Raw genomic sequence first — 14596 nt, forward strand, 5'->3', positions numbered from 1 at the left:
ATCAAAGGACTAGCAGCAGCAGCAGCATGATGATGATGCTAAATGTGTTGTTTTAGGAACATCCATTGCAAATACATGGAATTCAATAAACATTGAATAGCATATCATGCAGTTTGTCTGTGCCTTTTCCTCCGTGTTGTCCTGGTTTGCTGTGCTGCCTCCTAGTCGCCACCATGGTTTGCTGTGCTGCCTGGGGATGCTCAAATCGCTCCGAGAAAGGAGTACGAATGTACGGCTTCCCCACTGACACAGAGCGGAGGAAAAAATGGCTGGCTCAAGTCAGCTGGAGCAATTTCACGACCAACAGCAAAAAAATATGTGAGGATATTATATACAAACACTGCATTTGCACTTTTTCACAAAACGAAAACCACACCATTGAGAAAGCTTAATGTTTTGTTTAATACAAAAAAACAGGGAAAGGCTTGAAAAACACTGAGAGTTGAGACTCAGGGTGCAGGGTGAGGGTCTCAATGCAGGTATTCAGGCTCCATTGAATCCCCCTCTGGTTCTTGTGCTGAAAGAGGGGGTAACAGACAGGAGAAAGGGTTATACACACCTATATAGCACACCTATTGGATGGGAAATTGCCTTGGGGAGATAAGGTGTGGTCTTTGTTCCCAACTGAAGTTATGGAACTTTATTATTTGTGAGTTTAACAAAGTATGACCAATGGCATCAGTAACAGATGTGATATGAATTTCTATAAAGTTGTCTCACATTCTTGGTCATATTTGATATACAGTATGTAATGAGTATAACATGTCCAGTAAGTATAAAGTGTTTCCTAATACTGTGTATTCAACCACTATGGAATATGTATGTGGGCAGACAAAACTGAGTTGTTCTGTGTGTGAAGTAACCTCAAGTCACTCCGCAGGCACATTTTGATGCAGACCAGTTTGTCAAGACAAAAAAGGGCAAGACTAGGCTGAGAGCAGAGGCTATACCCACCATCTTCGTGCATCGCCCTGTGTTCAAAAACAGAAGGGCCCCTGCACCACGATTCACCCCGGGACCTGTATCTACAAAGCCCATAGCTCATGATCACAGCTATAGTTTGAAAGGTGACACAGGTATAATAAGTATGAACTCTTAGTAACAAAAGTCATATTTCTTATTTTTAAGTGGTATAATATTTTAAATGTTCGAAAATCTACAGTGCCATGTCTTCTACTTACATTAGTCTCAAAGATTGAGGGAAGAAGGGATGAGGAGACTGAGAGAAAGGAAAGTGAGGGTGAAGAAAGAGAGGACATGGCTAGTGAGGAGAGACAGGGAGGGCGGACACCACCCACTCAGCCAGCAGCCAGTCGGCATACGAGGGAACCAGCAGCCAGTCAAACACATCTATTAAAAAAATTAAAGAGAAAATTAAAGAGCCAAGAAGGAATCACCAAAAAAGCAAAGGCTGCACTAAGAAAAATCAGGAAGGAAAATGCAGCTCTCAAGAAAACAATGAAAATTAGGGACAAGAAATATAAGAAAAACGTTTTCAAAAGACCAACTGAAGGCATTAGGCAGACTCACCACAAAGGGGATGAAATGGAGCAATGATACAATTAAGAAGGCTTTAAAAATTCGCTTTGCGTGCGGACCAACGGGTTACAAAACTCTGCAGGAATTGCAGATTCCCCTTCCAGGAATAAGGACACTGCAAAGAAGGATGCAATGTGTTAAGTTTGAGCCTGGTGTGTAACAGCTAACACCACTGCCCCTCCACCTTTCAACATCAGTGCCCTCCACCTGCCAACATCACTGCCCTCCACCTGCCAACATCACTGCCCTCCACCTGCCAGCACCCAGCCAGAGGAGCGCAAACAACAAAAACAAGCAAGGTGTCCCGTCATGTACCTGGAAGTTTGGGCTGGCAAAATGGAGTAAGAGAGGGACTTGAAAAACCTTGGTGGCTCTCTACTCATGTTGTTACAGTTGTCTTGGTTGCAGCTCTCAAGTTGTTTTTTGTTGCCATTTCCACATCTTTAGAAAATATGAAATAAATGAAGTGAAATCAACCTCTTCTCTGGAGAACAAACTTTGATTTCTCTGTCTTGTGAGTTTGCAGTCTTGCAGTTTTGCTCCTCCACCTGTAACATCACTGCCCCTCCACCTGCCATACAGTAGGTTACTAACAAGATTACTTATATAATACAGTGATAGAATACATGTTTAGTATGCTTACTTATATAAAACAGTAGTATTAAACTTACCTTGTGTTTTCACTCTCACTTAAGTCCCTCTCCCTTTGCCATCAATCCAAAATCAGCTGAGCTGCAACATTATACAGACAGGTAATAATCAACATAATCACAAGGACACAATATGGCTCTGCTAAAAACACTCACTCTTACACGCACCAAAGTTATATTTATCTAATATTTAACTCCCTCCACCCCCGCATACAATCCCTTTTAGAAGCCCCTCTTCTCTAATTCAACAACGTTGGACGAAATGACATTAAGAGAACGGAATTTACAGTTAAAAGGCTGTTCAACGTGTGTTGCTAACTTGATCCGGAATCCTAGCTTTATCTGTTATCTGTAAACGTTCCCTAAATCTACTAATTTAGGGATAATCCACTGACATACTTTAATACACATGTTAATTTGAATCAGATGTACTGATAATATCCGCAATATAAATCTTTAAACTTCTTATTACCTTTAAAAGTCCGTCACGAACGGTCTATTATGCTGCAACTCTACAGCTCTGCTAGCCTTGGCGCTAACTTCAGGGGAACGATTGAGAGGCTCCACGATCCGCCATTGCTGTAAAAAAGTGGTCCATTGGAGTGAACGGAGATGACGTAACTCTCAGTCTATACGGCGCTGGCTAAAGCTATTGAATGTTGTGTCGGAAGCAAGCTGAGGCCACAGTGGCTTCAGAACATGTATATAGTCTATCTTAAAAAATATCTTGAATTTATTCGTAGAAAGTTAGTTTGTTATTTAACAGGTATGGAGACTTTTTTTTGTTTCATACATTTTCAAAAATACATTGTTAGAATTTGTAAAAAGTACTCTTACTCAAACCACTAAAATAATGTAAATGAAGCAAAAGTCTCCTGAAATCCTTTCACATGTACTCACCAGTGTAACGCTGCCTTGCTGGGGTCCCAGTATATTTAAACTGCATGGGATGACGGCTACTAATGAGCACTGCACATGATATATATTTGGAATGCTTTATGGATTGAAGTGGGGGCTACATTTTGAATTCTTAAACAAGTTATGCTTGTCAGACTGTGGCATGACCTTTGCAACACAAATATAATAAAGACATGAGCATGTTTAACAAGTTTTGATATTGATGCTGTTTATACTTTTTTTGACATAGAAAAACTATGATTAAGAATGTATATATAGCTTCACTGGCTCTGAAAGACTCCAATCCACTTCCGTAGTTGTACTTATAAAGGGAAACAATGGCCTTAATGAGTCTAACTGGTCACAAAAACCAAACATTTTTAGATTTTTAGGGATTTAGATCAGGACCTGGTCCAATGTGGTCTAGATTCGAAAAAAGCACTGAAATCTCCCTTTTTTGTATTTTCACAAATAGAATAAAGTTTTCACAAATCTAAAACCATGTTATAAAGAATCTTTAGACTCTCTGGGATAATCCAGTCCATATTTGATGAGTCTAGGTATAGTGGTTTTAGATCAGGACCTGGTTATGTGTGGTCAAGATGCGAAAAAAGCACTGAAATCTGCCTTTTTTAAATGTTCACAAATATAATGAAGGTTTCACAAATCTCAAACTGTTATAAAGAATCTGTAGACTCTCTGGGATAATCCAGTCCAAATAAATCGGCTATGCAGCGATTTAAGAGGTTCAAACACGGAGGATTGTTCGCTCAGCGCTGTAAATTAAATGTCCCTTAACTTTCCCCTTAACTGCCGAATCGGATGCTCTGAATTGGAAGCCAACTTCAGCATCGTGTTTTAACACTAGGTGGCGGTTGGTCATGGTCGTGTGGAGTTTGGGCGGTGGTAACACTGGACCGTGACTGGACGAGAGATGGCAGAGGGAAGTGACGAGGCAGGAAGCGAGTTAGGAGACATGGTTTGCGTTCCAATAGTCCATTTAGCTTAGGAACCTTCCTAACCAAGTGAAATGACCCGGAAGTACGTCAGTGGCAGCCATGTTAAGTGCCGTTCCAATTCTCCAAATGAAAGGAAAGGAGGTTTCAAACTTCCTTTATAACCTCCTTTAGCTTAGGAACCACTGGACCTCCCTTACCGAAAGGAGAGGAGAAAATGCTGCCCCACAATGCCTTGCAGCCGCAGCATTTGCGTCACACAACAGTCGGCCGTTAACGGAAACAAACGATTATGACGGAGAAATTATATCATGAAAGTTACGGTGCTTATTAAGCATTTTAAAACGTATGTGGTAAGTTGCCAAAGTGCTTTGTTTTTACTGCAATGATCAAATAAAGTCAACATTTCACTGAGCTGTATGGGGTTTGTTCAACTTTGAAAAGATGTTTGAATGGTGATATACACAGTGATATGTGTTAAAGACTAACGTTTATAATACATACATTTGTATTTATTTTAAGATCTTTTCATAGTTCATACAATCATACGTATTGGGATCATTTGTATTAATGTGGACCGGAGGAAGAGGGTGACGAGCATAAGTTTCACTTTTTTATTTAAATTCCAACTTTGGTCATGAAGAATATGTTTCTCTGTTGTCCACGTTCATAAAGCATAAAGCAACAGCATCAGAGCACGGTGCAGAGTCTCTAGATGAGTCCCTCGTTCTTATTCATTCATGTTGTAGTCCGTTGTATAGAACACTGTAGTTTCCAGTTTCCCCACAGCAGCAGACGCACACAATGACGTCCGCTGGCGCATCATAAACACGTCGGATAGTGAAAGTGCATTCGGATTCTCTAAAGTACCGCAGTCTCTTCTCCTAAGTCCTTTTGAATTGTCCTATCCACTATCCCTTAACCCCGTGACGTTTCACTCAGAGGTCAAGGAATAGGAGATAGGGTTAGAATTTAGGAGCTGATTTTTGGATTATCGGAACGCAACCCTGGACGTAGCAGGCGGGAGTTGTGAAAATGGAAAATGGGCCTACGGCCCATTCTCAAACCGCCCCCTACACCCTACCCCTACCCCTCCGTTTGCGCGTTCACGCGGAGGGTCCGCCATATTGAGGGCTGTTCCAAAGCAACGAATGTGGAGCGGTGTGGAGGGGGAGTGGGCTATCAAGCCCTCAAACAGCGAGTCTGCAGCGGTGCTGACTTGAGACCGGTCTCTACCTGACCGGAGTCACGCTGTGTGTGTCCGTCAGGAAACACGCTGTTTACAAGTAGTTCCAGCAAACATCCACTGATAAATTGCGATGTTAACAACCTCATGATAACCTCATATGTTTTTAACTTAGGATCATACCTGTGTTTAGTCTAGAAAAAGGTAAATGTGTGCATTTTATTATAAAGTTGTGTATATTTACAGACTGTTGCAAAAACTAAGAAGCTTATAAACATCAGGCTTAAAACTAAAAGAGCTTTGAAACACAATGAAAGATGTTCGGAGTTTTATTTGAGTTATTCATTTAAACTTTTTGTCTAAGAGATTCTGATTTGAAACCGTTGTTACATACAGTTACGGCATTTCCCGTTTCTGCCGGAGATATATATATATATCTATATCTATATCTAGATATAGATATAGATATATAGATAGAGATATATAAATATAGATAGATAGATAGAGATATAGATAGATAGATATAGATATATAGATAGATAGTGTTAAAATGTGTTCTTTATTCTCGCGTCCAGGAGAGAAGCTTTAAAATGAGACTAAATGGAGTCTCTGAAAAGATTCAAATGGGATACTTTAATTAAAAAAGGCGCGGTAGTGTTACAGACAGAATATTGTTCCGTCAGACAAACAGCTGTGGTCCGGTTCTCCTGAGCAAGAAAGACAGCGGATCTCTCCTCCGGCGCTGCTATATATATCCTCTGCTGGCTCCTCCCCGCCAGCCGGCTCACCTCGTCTCCAATGTCCGTTATTGCATTTAAACAGAGGATAGGTTCTTTTCACATTCATATATGCTTAACACGCCGTTTCTCCTCATATTCTCTTTCATCACTTTTCATTTAACACATTCTAAACGCTGTAATCAATACTCTAAACAATACTTCTCGGCTCGTTTGGTTGCCGGTCATTCCGGATGTTGTCACATGCTACTCGTCTGTAAACAATAATGTATTCAAATAAACTGTACCTTCATTTAATATTCAGCATGGTAATATCTCGACATCTATCGTTGTAGTGTTAAATCAGTAGGCTTCGGTTTGCACCACTCCATATCATTTCGCTACTAAATTCACCTCTTCAGGAAATCGTATATTAGCCACATGCTAAATGCTAACCGGAGATGAAGGATTTTCAGAATAAAAGCTTAAAAGCTTAACTGCTTGTGCACAAGAATTTCTGGTTTTTCAGTATAAAAGAGCATTAAAACTGACAGCATGTTTAAACTACATTTCCCCATTAAAACATTGATTTTAATTTCTAACAGTCCCTCCTTACACACCTAAAAGGTGTGTATAATACTGAAATCAATGAGTTCTTCATCTGAACTTTGCATATTACATATCTCATATTAACAAACATACAATCAAATGGAATGGTTTTACAGCCGGCTTTACAAAAATACAAAATAAATTCTTGTCTGTGTTTAAACATAAAAGTTTTCCCTTGTGTATAACTTCTAGTGTTTACATTCAATATCATTCTTCAAAATAGCAGCAATGGCTTGGTATCAGAACATTTCTTCCTCCCTCCTTTCACAGAAACCGTTCTCATACCACGCTCAGTGTTAAGGCACTTGTTTTTACAAAGTGAAAAGAAACAAACCATTCTAGAATAGCAATGATTTATACAACATGAAATCTACCATATTAGAATAGTATAAAGTAATAAAGTCAAATAAAATGGACTATCTTAGAATAGTGTAAAATTAATTGGAATAATAAAAATATTAAAAATATGCTATCTTGGAATAGTATGAAGTAAATTGAAATGGATTCACTCCATTTTAATTTTGCTCACTTCTTCACATGATTTCATCATTTAAAGAATCACATCGGCTGGACATTCATTGATCAATCTCATCTCCGAACATCCATATCATTTAAACTAACTCATCATTGTCATCCACATCTGTATACGGGGTGGGTCGTCTTGTTCTGCTAGCATTTGTAACTGTCTCCTCCTGAGAAATTTACCCTCCCTCCTTTCATACCATTTAAGGTATGAAAGTAATATGTTCTCTAGAAGGGGCCGTTGTGCGTTCTACTCTGGGGTACGGCAGTCTAGACAGTCATTTCTGGGAGAAGATTTTGGTCAGTTACAACAGTTGTAGAGTTTCATCACTTAAAAGTTCCTACTCAGTACCTTTGGGTGGTCTGTTCTAATGCAGTGATAAAGTCCCTGAAATGGTGTGAAAACCGGTGGAATATCAATAACTCATTATACTAATTTATTTTCAATTATGGTCTACTTAAATACCTATGCTAACCCCTTTTACAGTGTGTGGAACCTTGGGTGCCCGAGCATGTGATAATTACTCCCTCCTTTAACAAGGATTTTAAAAACAGAAGTCATTTCATTAATGGTTTGCAGTTTAATTCAGGAATTTACACCTATGGCAGATATGTTTCTCCTTTAAATAACATCTCTAAACGTCAGGTCATCTGGTGAATGGATGACCTTTAGGAGCTGGTGGCGCTTGTCTTTTAAAACTCATACTCTGGTGCCGTGCGCTCCCTCTGAAGCTGCAAGTAAGATTTAAAACATCTGCAGGGTGGGTTGAGCGGCCCCTTCTCCCTAAACGATGTTTGTTATAACAAATATGTACCATCACAATGAGTGATCCAAGGCCCCGCATGTATTACTCCCAACTACATTAGTTTTTTTTTTTTTTTTTAATTAAACTTTGCTTTCGCTCTTTGCCCAGTGTCATTTTAAAACTCTACATCTTGGACGAAAAACAAATGTTATTTCCACCTTAATCTTCCCTCCTGAGGTAATAACCATGCTACAATGGAGAAATCAATACTCTAGATTGGAACACCATCTTTGGCTTGGTACTAGCTCTACCTTTAACATTTTCCATACTAATAAAGATTTGTCTGCTTTTATAGAGTGGTTACTAAAACCATCCCTTTAAACTGTAGGTCTATACTGTAACAAATTAAATCTTCCCCAAATTCACACATGAATAAAAAAAACTCTTAAAGAATAATTTGTTGATATGATGAAAAGATTGAATAATATGTTCTACCCTCAGTGTGTTTTTAGGGTTATTTAATAGTTTCCTCTTTTTTCTTTATAAATTCACCAATTGATTAATTCATGGCTGATAAATCTTTTTCTTTCCGTATTTCTCGTTGGTGAATAAGTGTGTTTATGTGTAAACTCACTCACTCCCGTTTTCCTTCTCTCCCCCTCTGGTTGTCGCCACGACCCCCTCACATTCTGCCGGACCATGCCAACTCCTCCGTTCTTTCCTCTCCTCCGTCCACCTTCTCCTCAGTCCATCCGCTCTTGGATCCTTCCGCTGTAACTCTTCTCAGTGTCCCATCTGCTTTGCTTTTCATCTCCTCCTTTACAGTCTCTACTTTGTTGCATGGAGGGCGTATTCCGCTCTCATGTCCCACACTCTGCTCTTGTGCCCAAATCTTGTGGCTCAGCTTGGAACTTCATGTCCTGTGGGGGACCGATGAGAGTGTGCCTTTTTATGTCACCTGGTTTTGGTTCTTGGTGCCTCAGGTGGAGATGGTTCTGGATGCAGCGTTGGAGTTGTTGGTTCAGCTCTGGTTCTCTGTCTGTTCTATGGAGGAGGAGGAGTCTTCCGTGGTGAGGTCTTTTGTCTGCTTGGACGATGGGGTCGTAGCGTTCTGACAGGTGGAGAGAGAGAGATCTCGGGAGGCATTACGTATAGTTAAATTCTAACACACTGAGGTAAAATAAATCCAACCTTTTCCACTCTATTTTCCTAACCATACTATCCATCTTAGTTGTTAAATGCCATCTAAACACAATTCATGTCTACTAATAATTTTACCATATCCCTAAACATTGCCTTCACCCACTGTAACATGTTTATTCCAATTAACTCTTTCAGGAAACCATTTTCTTCTATACATTTAAATACCTAGATGTTTCAAGCACCACATATTTCACACACTATAAAAGAACGTCTCCATATTTTCTCCATCACTTTAAATCTCACTGTTATTTAGAACCGTAGTAACTTTTGTGACTGGACATATCTGCAATGTCGCCACTATCTGCTGGGGAATCTTGTTCATAGAGTTTGTACGTACAAAGCTGTACTTGTGGGTTAGTAGCCTGTGTCTAACAATCATTTTCAATAATTGTGCTCAGGTCACCGATCGGTTGTTCATAGCTTAACAGGGGGTGTTTCTGGTACAGACTAAAACATGGATCCAGTGTATTTAGAGATTCCCCTAATCTGTAAATCCCCATCACTTACATATCCCAATCACTTAAACCCATCTCATCATTTGATACAAGAACTGCATATAAGGGGGTGAATCATCTTGATTATAACCGCCTCTTGTTTGGGACCGAGTATTTCTAACTCCTCCTCTTATTGCTCAGCTGATCTTTTGGCTCTGGGGAGAAGTGAAAGTCTCTGAAACCCAGCTGGAGTCTTGTTAGTGATGTGGGCATTCTATGAGTGAACTAATGGATCCATGTCTTACATAATATTGTACTCCCCTTCCAACCAGAAAGGTGCCAAGTGTAATGAGCACAATCAACAATGCTATTCCGACTCTTATCCCTAGGGGACCCCACAATTGGTTTGGCTTTGTTCTCATCATCTCTATTTTAAACCTGGTTGTGTCTGTTACAGAATTTAAATAATGAGTACAAAAATAACATAACAAATTGGACTCTTTTTACAGATGTAAAACAAAAAATAGGTATTCACATTAATGTACAATCTATAAAAATCTATAGACAATTTGTCTTTTGAGCTGTTTCTATCTTTATCTTATTTCTATTTATTGTTTTGTTCCAGCTCTGCCAAATCAGTCCTAACTCCCAATAATGTTCTGGAAGTTGCCAGCGAAGGGTGACAATGTGTGAGGTGGTGTCAATTTGCTCCTTTTTCTTTACCTTTAAACCGGAGCGCGTGTGAAGTTTGTTACAACCTTTCACGCTTCCGTCCACCGGGGATCAGCCCACTGTCTTTTGTGAACTTTCACCCTCACCCAATCACCTGGCCGAACAGGAGTCTCTTCTGGTGTCTCGTCTGGTATCTCTGTAGTTTTCCTAGCCTGCTGTGTAGACAAAACTTGCATAATATTACTCAGAGTTCTGACATATTCATCCACTTCTATTTGTCTAATATCTAAAACTGGACCACTCCCTCCTTGGAGAAGGCCCGAGCTTCGGCATACCTCTTGTTGACTACATGTTATTATTTATTAACTACAACGTCACTGAAATCAACATATCTGTATAATCATGACACTCCCTCCTTTGAGCATAAAATGCTCAATTAATATTGCAATGATTACCCTATTCTGAACAGGACATGTAAAACCCATAACGTTGCATTAAAGAAATATAAATTCTCCGTGTACCCACAAGGGGTACAAAAATATCGTATGATTTATGGTTTTCTGATGGTATAAATGCATATTCACTATAAAAAAATCAGCAATTAGCACTTCTAATAGTTTACTTGTTTCAATAATGGCTTTTGTCATGGTATTATGCATCATCGTTGCTGCGAAAAACAATACCCCTGGTGTCGCTAATGCGTCTCAATAATTCTAGGATTAGAGGATTGGTTGACACTGCTGAACTAACATATGATAAAATAATATTTCTCCAAACTGGAGGGAAAATATGAACTATTCTCTCAGAGAGTGACCTGCATGAAGGGCTGGTGCTGGTTGATCATCAGCTGGATACAGTCCTCTTGTTTGCCATTGTTCCAACAGTTTCTCCATGTGGTTCCATGTTTTTTCTAAGTTTTGGAGCTGTTATGGCATCTGATCTGATTTGTATCCTTCCTTTGATATCTGCTGTTGAGCCTGGCTCTACATCTAGTCTCAACTTAGTTTGTTTTGGTGACATGTTCTCCAATTATGTATTAACCTATCAAAGATGAAGCACTAATCTTCTGACTATCACCTTCGTTGCTGTTCGTCCGAACTTTAATTTTTTTTTTTTTTTTTTTTTTTTTTTTTTTTTTGCTCAAAGTTTTATTATTTTTATAGATTTTTTTTTTTTTTTTTCAAGTTTAAGGTAAAATATTAATAAAGTTAATTAATATATAAAAAATATGCAAAATTAAAATATGAAATGTTAAAATAAAGTTGTACCGTGTATGGTTTTGACTTTGAAATATGAATTTGGTTCAAAATCACAATGTTATGGTGTTTCCGCTATTTGGGTAATAATTCTGTACTACCACCAGAGTGCGCTATTTTAAATTCCAGCTTAATCCACTAGGGAATAGCTGTTTCAAAACTGACTCGTTTTTGACAAAGGAGAACGGTTGTTTCCTCAAAAATATCTTTAAAATAGGAATTTACACTATGGTTAAACAACACAACACATAACTGCCAAAACACATTTGCAAAGAAGAATATTCACTATGTTATGGTGTTTCCGCTATTTGGGTAATAATTCTGTACTACCACCAGAGTGCGCTATTTTAAATTCCAGCTTAATCCACTAGGGAATAGCTGTTTCAAAACTGACTCGTTTTTGACAAAGGAGAACGGTTGTTTCCTCAAAAATATCTTTAAAATAGGAATTTACACTATGGTTAAACAACACAACACATAACCGCCAATACACATTTGCCAGCAGAAGTACTTCCAATAGTTCTAACTCTAACAAGAAGTATGATGTTCTTTAGAAGATGGAATGCCCAGCCTCAGTGTGTTAAAGCAAACAGAGTACTTCAATTAGCATTTCATGAAATGGTGACTGCCGTGGCTCACCGTGAACATGAGGTCAAGACAAAATGGCAACTGGTTTTCCAACCTTTGACCTGAAGAACAAAGGGATTTGAGAAAACACCTGGAGTTGAAATTGGTGAGGTGATATTTTGTCTAGTAAATTCAACACACAACACTGTAGTTTAAAATAACATTTCCATTTAGTTTACAATGATAAATGGGCCTCATACCCTTACGTCATAGCCCTCTACCCATGTACGTAAATTTTTTTGACTTTAAGAGCCAGTATGGTCATTTCTTCTGTTTAAACACGCTATTTATGGGACAAATAGGACGCTAAGCAAACACAATTAGAAGAATATCGTCTATCTAACGCACGAATGTCGCACTTCCTGCCGTAATCCACAACGCAATGTCTTGAAAAACAGAATGGTGTAACCACTGAGAGCTTCAAACTGCTCAGGCCTTTTCCTTGAAATAGGACTTTTTTAAAACAGCCTCACGCTGTTTGTTACACAAAACACTCACTCCAATAACCTTAGCTTCAAACTTTGGCTGTGTCTTTCCCTCAAGCAGTCCCGACTGCTTAATGGCCTAAAACCATTCACGTAAAACGTAAAACGCCAAAAAAGACACATATAGTGATTGGCCTCTAGCCGACATGTACTAACAGACAAACGAATAGCATGCAGGGTTAAATAGAAAAAAGAAATTGAACTCACCCTGCCTGTAACAAAGCAACGCCACGTGGTAGACTACCAATATTTATCAATTTAGGCTTGTTTTAACTTAAATTGCACAGCTATTTTCAGGATCCGCTGGCCGCCGTCAAACACACAGAACTAACATTGTCCTACATTAACTATTGAAGAATTCGATATAACAGGTTTCTCCATACCTAGTTGATTTGAGCTCTCTGTGTGCTGAACGGATGCCAGCGGGTCCAGCAAGCAGCCTGCTGTAGTCTCTCCCGGTTTTGCGAGATCCTGGGCTAGCTCGCCAATTGTTAAAATGTGTTCTTTATTCTCGCGTCCAGGAGAGAAGCTTTAAAATGAGACTAAATGGAGTCTCTGAAAAGATTCAAATGGGATACTTTAATTAAAAAAGGCGCGGTAGTGTTACAGACAGAATATTGTTCCGTCAGACAAACAGCTGTGGTCCGGTTCTCCTGAGCAAGAAAGACAGCGGATCTCTCCTCCGGCGCTGCTATATATATCCTCTGCTGGCTCCTCCCCGCCAGCCGGCTCACCTCGTCTCCAATGTCCGTTATTGCATTTAAACAGAGGATAGGTTCTTTTCACATTCATATATGCTTAACACGCCGTTTCTCCTCATATTCTCTTTCATCACTTTTCATTTAACACATTCTAAACGCTGTAATCAATACTCTAAACAATACTTCTCGGCTCGTTTGGTTGCCGGTCATTCCGGATGTTGTCACATGCTACTCGTCTGTAAACAATAATGTATTCAAATAAACTGTACCTTCATTTAATATTCAGCATGGTAATATCTCGACATCTATCGTTGTAGTGTTAAATCAGTAGGCTTCGGTTTGCACCACTCCATATCATTTCGCTACTAAATTCACCTCTTCAGGAAATCGTATATTAGCCACATGCTAAATGCTAACCGGAGATGAAGGATTTTCAGAATAAAAGCTTAAAAGCTTAACTGCTTGTGCACAAGAATTTCTGGTTTTTCAGTATAAAAGAGCATTAAAACTGACAGCATGTTTAAACTACATTTCCCCATTAAAACATTGATTTTAATTTCTAACAATAGAGATATATATATATATATATGGATAGATAGAGATATATATATATATATAGATAGATAGATAGATAGATAGATAGATAGAGATATAGATAGATATATAGAGATAGATATATAGATATATAGATAGATAGATAGATAGATAGATAGATAGATATATAGAAACACAATGAAAGATGTTCGGAGTTTTATTTGAGTTATTCATTTAAACTTTTTGTCTAAGAGATTCTGATTTGAAACCGTTGTTACATACAGTTACGGCATTTCCCGTTTCTGCCGGAGATATATATATCTATAGATATAGATATATAGATAGATAGAGATATATAAATATAGATAGATAGATAGAGATATAGATAGATATATATAGATATATAGATAGATAGAGATATATATATATATATATATATATATATATATATATATAGATAGATAGATAGATAGATAGATAGATAGAGATATAGATAGATATATATATAGAGATAGATAGATAGATAGATAGATAGATAGATAGATAGATATAGATAGATATATATCTATATATATATACAATGACAAAACAGAACACTCACCGCAGAACTAGTCATGGAACAAGACGAACCGACCAAGACAGACAGAAAACCCAGAACTTAAATACACACAAGACTAATCACACAACAAGACACAGGTGAGGAGGGAGGAGAAAACACAGGGGCCCAGGTGAACATAATCAGACAATTACCCAAAGGAAAACATGACATGGAAAACAGCAAAAACACCCAAACCTACAAAACTATAAACGTGACATAACATGAGAATCGTGACATGATTAGGAGAATGGGGGGAATTCGAAAG

The 14596-nt window shown here is 38.5% G+C and overlaps 1 long non-coding RNA gene across 3 annotated transcripts; it reads right to left on the bottom strand.

Moving 5' to 3' along the window:
- Positions 1–383: 383 nt before the first annotated feature.
- LOC307019741 lies at positions 384–5566 on the bottom strand. 3 transcript variants are annotated; one of them, XR_013802728.1, is made up of 3 exons: positions 2662–5566; positions 2211–2271; positions 384–2110 (listed from the first exon to the last, which is right to left on the bottom strand). It is a non-coding gene; the product is annotated as an uncharacterized lncRNA (long non-coding RNA). The 3 variants fall into 3 exon arrangements; XR_013802729.1 differs by having other exon boundaries at positions 384–2128; XR_013802730.1 differs by having other exon boundaries at positions 384–2271.
- Between the last annotated feature and the right edge of the window lie 9030 nt (positions 5567–14596).

Source organism: Notothenia rossii (genome assembly GCF_949606895.1).
Source record: "Notothenia rossii genome assembly, chromosome: 9".
Lineage (NCBI taxonomy): Eukaryota > Metazoa > Chordata > Actinopteri > Perciformes > Nototheniidae > Notothenia > Notothenia rossii.